This window comes from Bidens hawaiensis, unplaced genomic scaffold (genome assembly GCF_021521415.1).
Source record: "Bidens hawaiensis isolate Kalapana, Puna unplaced genomic scaffold, B.hawaiensis_p1.1 tig00024818_1, whole genome shotgun sequence".
Taxonomy (NCBI): domain Eukaryota; kingdom Viridiplantae; phylum Streptophyta; class Magnoliopsida; order Asterales; family Asteraceae; genus Bidens; species Bidens hawaiensis.
In genome coordinates, this window is record NW_027493929.1 from 305,176 (window position 1) to 314,599 (window position 9,424).

Here is a 9,424-nt window from a genome sequence, read left to right on the forward strand (position 1 = left end):
TACAAAATCCTTAATGGTTAGACCACGTACCAAACCATTTTTAGCAAGACGATTAAGGTTTTTAGAATTTGCATGACCAAGACAACGATGCCATAGCAGACACTTTTGAAAACAAACATGTAATTTCATCAGGAACATTTTTTTTCATGTCGATCACATACGCATTATCTTTTCATTGTGATCTAACAAGAATCCATTCTTCTGGTATAATTATACCAGGTTTTAAAATAAGACACTCCTTCTTAGTAAAATGAGTTGAAAATTCTTTGTCACAGATTTGTGACACGCTCAAAAAACTGTGCTTCAACTCTGGAACAAAATTGACATTTTCAAATTTCAGAACACCGTTACTTACAGTACCCTTCTGAGTGATCTTTCCTTTCTCTCCTCCCGCAAAGGACACATACCCACCATTAAATGTCTGAATGTGGTGTATTTGGGTAATGTCCCTTGTCATATGCCTGGAACAGCCACTATCAACATACCAAGGTCTGATGATATTCCTCCATTGCTGTCCCTGCACAAAATGCGGGATTAGTTAGATTTTGGTACCCAGTCTATAGTTACACTAGGTGACCCTGACTCATCTACAGTTGGTACGGATTGCCATGACATGTCTTATTGATCGTCAAACATAGATTTTGTAGATGCATTTGCCGGAGGTTTAGGCAACCATTTATGTCTGTTTGACTTGGCATTATAAGTACGAATGATTGTCGTAACATCCGATGTTTTGGGTTTGGAAGAAGACGAATTTGTCCTTTCCTCCTGTTTTGGTTTAGACTTACTGTTTATATTTGAATTTGAAACACCTTTTCTAACCCTTTCACGAAACATGTAAGGTTTGGTCTGATGAGGACTAAACCTGCCAGATTTGTTTCGATTCCAGTCATCGTCAGATGGACTAGCCTGATTGTACCTGAATCTCTGTCAGTAAGAGTTATGAGGCATATAGGGCATTTTCCTCTGATAAAATCCATAATAAGGGACATATGGCCGATGTGGACAATTTCTGGCAATATGACCAGGAGTGCCACAGTTAAAACAGGTTTGGCGTTTTATGTAAAAATTATTTTGGGCAACTCCTCGTCTGGACTGGTTGTGCGGACCAGTTTGTTTAGAACTGCGAGAACCCCTTTTGGCATCATTAAGCTTATCACCTTATTTTTCATTAGAGCATCCCTCTTTGACAAATTTAGGTGCAACGTATTTTTTGAAATTTTTTGAATTTTTAGTTTTATTAGAAACCACAATATTAGAGTTCAACGTTTCAACCGAATCAACCACACAAAAATCCTTTCTCTTTAAAACAGAGCCCACACAAACAGTCGGAATAACATAATTTAAAACAGGAAGTTTTAAAGAAACATCAGAAACAATGTTATTATCAAATTCAAAACAAGGGTCGTCATCCTCATCAGTCCATTCCTTCATAATTACTTTTTCTGCACATGAAGTAGACACATTAGAATTGTTCATATCTGAAGAAGACGGACCAACATTCACAGTTCCATCACATTTGTCTTGTTTACCTTACTTCATGTCCTTTACCTTTTCCTCCTATTCTTTGGTAACAGGGGTAGGGACATAATTGTGGTTGTAGGATGGGGGAACTTGACTGAATCCTATTCCCTCACCTTCATTTTCTTTCCACCTCAATTTATTTTCAATCATTGAGTTGACAAATTTACTGGAACCATCGAATTTTTTAAAATCTAGTTCAGCCCTTTCAAATTTACTAGTTAGATTCAAAATTTCTAACTTGGAGGTCTCCAGTTTAGCAGTCAATTCAACGATTTCTTGTTTGGCATCAAGATGATGACAAGACTTTATACTAAAATAAGACTTAAGCTTAGAAATGTCCTTCTGAGCTTCTATTTTATCTAGAAAACCTTTTTCATTTTTCTTAAGTTTGAAATTTTCTGATTTTATTCTCTCCATATCTCTAATTAGGTTATCGTTATGAAGCTTATAGAGTTCTATTTTTTCAACACAATCTAGAGAGCATGGTTGGAAACTTACCTCAGATGAATTTGGGGAAGTGAATGCCATATACGCAAATTGAAGTTCCATGATCTTCTTCTCAGTAGCATTTTCTTCTCCAGTGTCTTCAATATTGGCAAAGTTTGCGGTCTGATTTTCAATGTTGAGCGCAGCCATCTGACCTTCCCAAGAGAACTGCTGAGCAACCATACCTCTTTCACCGTTACCTGAACTACCTCCAGCCTCACCTCTGGCATTCCCAACTGGAACCAATGCCCTTTCCGTGTTTCCATCCTTCGTTGGGTTAGTACACTCACGAGCAAAATGACCCGGCTCATGACAGTTGTAGGAACTAAGTGTGTCTTTGTTAAAACCCACCTTTTGATTATTAGGCATGTTCCAATTATTTCTACCTGTCCTCTTAATACTGCCATGGCGATTTGCCACGAGATGTCCATTTCTTCAACATCATTTGGATGGATCTGATCAAGTTCAGCAGCAACCACAGGTTGAACCAAGTCTCCAGCCAAAAATGCATTATAACAATTCATGAATCCTGCCATTAGAGCTATATTATCCTGAGTCTCTTTTGGTATGGTAGGGATCTGACTGAAGTTCTGACTGGGAGTAGCCCCTGAGTGAGCAATTTTTCCAGTATCATTTGAAGACTGTCCAGACTTAGTGAAGAATACCGGAGCTGGTTGGGATGGGATAATGATGATTGGCCTTGAGTGGATGAGAACATCTGGAAATTACCCGGAGGTGGTTGTTAAGTAGCCTTGAACAGTGAGAACCTGTCTTGAGAAATAAGAGCACTGTTGGAGGCAACATTATATCCAGCCGCACTGTAAGAGCTTGCATGATTTATTGCACGTTGCTTATCATCCATATCACATGCCTTAATAGTGGCTATCATTTCACTCATAGCCATTCTGTTAAGATCTTTAGTCTTCTTTATAACCGCAACATTCATGTCCCAACTCTTTGGCAATGAGTTCACCAGCTTGTTGTTTATTTCTGAAGTTTGCAGATAAATACTTGTTGATCTCATTTCAGTCACAAGTGATATAAATCTTTGAAGTTGTGTTTCCAACGTTTCTCCCAGAACATGATTAAACATCTTGAACCTTTGTCGCAGCAAATCTTGACGACTTCTCTTCATATCTTCATTCCCCTCATACACTTTGATCAGTGCCTTCCATAAATCTTTAGTAGACTAAAATTCTCTAAATTGAAGAGCAATCTCTAGTGAGAGTGCCATGGTTAGAGTGGAAAGAGCTTTCTCATCTTCCTCAACTTTAGCAAAATCATCATCGTCATACTGTGCAACTGGTTTCACAAGGACTTCAGTAGAGTTATCCCTTTGATAGGTGATTCTTTGAGGTCCTCTAGCGATACTTCTCCATACTTTGGAATCTTTCATCATAACGTATTTCTCAAAAAAAAAAACTTCCACTCATTGAACCCCTCATGAGACAGGAAACGGGGTATACGAGTGGTGGTCCCCATGATAGAATCCAGTTCCTGATGAAGTGATGAGTTAATTGAATTGCTACCATTGGTTAACTATTCCATTCTGACTAGATTAGTTAATTGAGTTTTAAAAGCCCAAAAAATGTTAAAGTCCAGATGTTAAGCCCAAATCGGATTGATCAGACCCAAACAGTGATCACAGTTATTCAACCGAGAACTATGTTGACCGAGAATGACGAAAGTTGACTAAGCTTTGACCGAGAATAGCATATGTTGACCAAACTTTGACCGAGAACTAACAAGCACCGAGAGCTGAAGATTGACTGAGAACCTAAGCAAACCGAGAACTACTATAATCGAGAACTAACAATGGTCGATAACAGACAGTAGACGAGAACTGGTTAGTCTTGGCCGAGAACACGTTTTTGCTTAGAACACTAATTCTCAACAAATCAATCATAAGCGTAACAAACTCCCGAGAAAATTGGATTTTGATTTGTTTCCAAACCAAAACCGATTCCTTCCCAAAACTAGCTTCTTCTTCTTCTCTGGTTACTGTATCACCGGAAAACAACACCACCACCAAAGAACACAATTCTTGAATCTTTGATATCACAATAACGAGCCTGGATAAGGTCTAAGGCTTTTATACCAATTGTAAGTCCCGAATCTGGATCACTACAATTATGATATCAACAAACAAGTATTGGTGTTCAATACCAACACTTGGTGACTCAAGAACACAAACGAACACAAATACGTAACACCAGGATTGCTTCAAAACACACGTATTATTGATATACGTCGGGTTCTTAAGCACTATTACAACCTCGTCTAGTAAATACGTAGACGGCCAAAACAATAGTAGTGAATGAACAACCAAACCCTATACAATGCATGTTCTATATATAGGGAAGCAAACACCTAGCCCAATAGCTAACCAAAAGCCCACCGAGATCTTAAAGGGATCTCGATTTACATAATTGCCCGTAGCCCAAGCCCAACATACAAGCCAAACCCAAACATAAGATAAACTAAGTACAAACCACAATAATCTAGGCCCAACAAATTATATATATATATATATGTGTGTGTGTGTGTGTGTGTATTTTAGTTGTTTGTTAAAGGTATTTATTATATTTAAAAAGAGTTTTAACTTAATATATTCACACATATAAAATGTATATCACGTTAACCTACGTATTTAAAAACATAGTCCAAGTATTTTATAAAAGATTCCAGTTATTCAAATATTATTATTATTTATTTAAAAGCCGTCTTTAATAATTATAAACATTAAAATAATTATTTAAAAACAAATCTCTTTATATGATTTATCCAAAGTCTTATAAATATTTACTTTATGTAATTTTGTATAATAAAAAATAATGTTATTTATGATAAACCGTTGTTAAATAAAAGTAATAAAAATTGATAATAAGTCTAAATCATATTTAATTTCCAAAAGAACTCTCCCAATCATAAATCTCGAACCTCTATCTAGTTTAGGATCGTGATGGAATTCATATTTTAACTTCCATGACTATTCTTTATTAGGATATCTCATCATTATTTTCATGGAGAGCTTGAACTTTCTTTTGTGTCTTGACGTGTCATTTCCTCTTGCTTATTTACTAAGGTGAGTTTACATATCCCCCTTTTTCATCTTTTAAATTTTGAGGGTGGCATGTATACCCTATTTAAATTACTTCTTTTATTTATTTATCTATTCACAACACAATTTAATATATGTTTATGTGTGATAATTACATTATCTATGATAATGCTCTATGTGCTTAATTGTTTATTTTATGTTTGGTGGTTGGTATCTCATCCTCATCTATCCTCATCTAGTATGATCATACACTTACCCCAAGTATTTTGATTCCGTATCAATAGGAACGGGTCCACATCTATTTAGTTGCTTACATTTTTTATGGGAATTGTGATGCTCAACATTAACATATGAATTGTGGTTTCTATCTATATATGTATCTCAACTAAAACTTATATTTTCTCACCAACATTCGTGTTGACAAACTCTATTTTTATACATGCTACAAGTACAAGTAATTTACATTGATCAAGATTGAAGATATTAGTTTTTATCTTAGGATATTTATCCAAACTTAAATATGATGTAATTGTTTTGATTATTATAATTGTGTACTTGTTTTGATATTAATGAATTAAATAATTATTGTCACTTTAATTAGTGTCTTTTGAGCTACCGTCCAATCAATACGTTATGCCCGGCATGTTCCGACTATGGTCAGGGTGTGACAACTTCAATAATTATGTTCCGCACCATAATTATTTTCATCATCGGATGGTCCACATGATTCGTCCCATCGTGTGGATTTACAAACGTTTTGATTAAAACATGACTTTGAGGATACAAAAGTTTTAATGAGTTTTAATTTCACTAATGTATAAAATAATTTCAAAAGTTGTAGTGAATTTTAATAAAGCAAAAAATTTTAAGACGACTTGAAAACGTAAAGATATAAGTATTTAAAATTTGAAGAATGGGTAGCTTATAAATAGTTAAGGATAATGAAGGTAAAGAAATAAGATTGAATAGTTAACAAAAGAAACCTTATTTATTAAGATAGAAGATAAATAATTCAAACGGGGAAATAATTCAAAGCCATAAAGAGGCGTTACAATACGTGATTAAGAAAAAGGCAAAATAAATTAGGACAGATAAAGGGAGCGGCAAATGTCTTCACGATCGTTGAGTAGCTTAATTGGCGTGACTCGGGCACCATAAGGAGTTGCATTCATAAAAGTTGGAGCAGTCGAGGTAGGTTGATTTGGGGTCGCTTGAATAACGTGAGCTTGAACAGTTTGCAAGAAGGCTGTTTGGTGGAAATATGTCTGGTAAACTTGAGTTTGCGGTTGCGGGATTTCGTAGTGTTGGGTTAAGTAAGGTTGACCTTGATTGATGGTAGGAGCTTGAGGGACATGAGGTATGTAACAACTCGAGTTTTTTGAATTTATTTATTTTATCATTAATATTTCCGCATTTACCGAGTAATATTTATTGTTTTATTTATATTTAATTATCAATAATATAACTTTAATGTTTTTACACTTTTTACCCAAAGTATAAGTTTTACTCTCTTACGTATTCAACCTTAAACTTCAGGGGCTGGTTATGTAAACTAACTATATTATTATTCAATACCTTATAACCCGTTTTTGAATTTGGATCCAAACCCGAACCCAAAAAACGTTTAATACAAACCCTAGTTTGTTCTTGAGGCCAAATCCATCATTCAAAATCTAATTAGATACTTCTAGATTGTAATCCACGTCTAGCCGACCCTAATCCCTCATTCAATTACGTTTAGAAGGATCCAGAACTTGGGTCTTAGCTTATTATTCACGCATGGAACCCTAATCTTGTTTTCTATATAAACGATCTCATAAACGCAATTAAATCCACACCAACCTTCCCTCAGCTGTCGCCAACATTAGCCCTATGCATAATTATATTAACTTATACGTTTACTTGTTCGTTCGTAAACCCTTTTGGCCGGCTTTGTTTTGAACTCGTTAACCCGTCTCAGATCGTCATAAGAGGTAAATGATACATGGTTTTTATCGCGCTATCTTGTAGATCAAAAGCCCTATGGTTAATTAGATTCAGTATAACGTATTGGATCGATTTGATTATTAGGGTTTATAAACAAATTTGTTTTGATCGACTGTTGTATATATATTTTTGAATCTGGTTCCTAACACATCTCGTCTATGGGCCAGCTGGTTAATACATATGTATGTGAGGGCAGAGGTCGCGGGTTCGACCCCCCCTGCACCACGTTTTTCTGATTTTTCCTTGTTTTATTCCTTTTTAACCCATTAAATATTTATATTAATAATAATAATAACTAATAAATATTTTCATAATAAAAATTGGTTTGCGATACTCATTTAATCCTCGTTTTCATTCACATAAAGGCATATACTTAGGAGCTAATGTTCTAATAAAATTAATAAATCAAGGAATTTTATTTATAAAACTACAATTAATATTAATTAAGTTATGTTTTTATGAATCAAAATGAATGTTTTATATAATAAATCTTGATATATAATATTAAATTATTATAATTTTTTTGAATTAGTGTTTGTTGGGAGCAGATTTTTTATCCTTAGGATTGATCAAGATTTAAGGATTTCGACCTGTCCTGCCGATAAAAATATTCTGAGGATTATATTTGACTAATTCAATTGTCCTTTATTATTTTTGTTTGTATTGCAGATAAGACCACGTGTTTATTATGTTAATAAGAACGTGGGTTTGCAACAGCTATTATTAGGGCTTCGTCAACTCAAACGTGGGCAGCAACGGATCATGGGAGACTTAGTTTAGGGTTTATTCCAGATTTCTCGGAATTTCAGTTGTACTCTTTTGACTATTTAAACGAGCTGATATGATCGATTAGAGGACACTTCACTTACTTAGCTATCAACACTCATTGTAGTACTTAGTATACGATCTACTATCAGCTCCACCACTTGTAATCACGCTTTTTGTTATTAATAAAAAGAGACAGTGATAGTTTTCACCGTCCGGGGGTTTTTTGTGCTGGAGATCCTCACGATCAAGGGCTTTTTCCCTCAAAATCAAATCATTGTGTTTATCCTATTTTTGATCAAGTACACTCTACCTCACATACGAATTTGACCACAAAATTACCTTGTTAATTTTTTACCAACACAATTTGGCGCCCACCGTGGGGCGAACGGTGCTTTGATCATTATTAACCCTCAAACTAAACCCCACTTTCAACATCCACAACATGTCTTCCCAACCAAAGAATGTTTCCTCTTCTGCCGCTTTTTCAGATTCCTTTGTGAGGCCTATTATGCCTCCTCCTGCTGCTGGTGGTATCCCGAAAAAACCTGACAACACTCAGAAGAGACCCGCTACCACAGTGTTCTCAAGATCGAGAGTGTCTCCCCAGGATCCCATCCTGGTATCTAACAACGACCTTCTATCTATGTATAGACGGTTACAAGAACAGATGGATCGCAAGAAAAAGACCGACCAGATGTTCGTGAAGGAACTAGAAGATGTCTAGAAAGCCAAGAAGCCGGTGGAAGAATTTACACCACTAATCCCGAGATCTCTGGATTTCACTCCTCCAGGATCCTCATAATTGGTGCGTCCGGAGTCGACCATGGCTTACAACTCTGGATCCTCGTTTTTCCAGCACTCAGGGTCAGCGGGATTGCACTCGTCTGGATCCCATGGATACTCGCATGCATCTTCTGCTGGGCCATTTCAACATGCCGGATCCTCAGGTTTTCTGTAGCAGGGAGGATCCTCAGGATCATTTCAATACTCCGAATCCTCAGGATTGTTCCATCAGACAAGGTCCTCAGGTCCTTATCAGCAAGCGGTATCCTCAGGATTTCAGCAGCATGCAGTGTCCTCAGGATTTCAGCAACCATTTGCTCAGACTCAGCAATTCGCAGGGTCATCCGAGGTGCACCAGGGAGACTTTATCCCAACGCAGGCTAACACTTCGACCACTCCATTTGCTACTCCGGGAAATACTATGTTTGGGAATGCAAGCTACAACACCCAGACTGTTCCTCAGAATATTAATCAGGGTAACACTTTCGATACAATTCCCTTTAATGCTAATCAAGGATTTTTGTAGGATGCAAGCATAAGCTCAAGTTTAGCCCGGGAATTATAAAAGCTTAAGGACATGATCTCGAATGTTCCTGGTGTAATCCGTCCCATAGATGAGGTTCCTACTGATAGTCACAGAATATCACGATTTGTGCCATCAATTGGTGACGTATAGATCCCAAAACGGTTTCAAACCCCAAATATGAAACTGTATGATGGTTCATCGGATCCTGAGGAACATATTGCACAGAACAGAGAGCGTATGGAGATCAACCCAATCCCTATGGAAATTAAGGAAGCGTGTCTTTGCAAAGG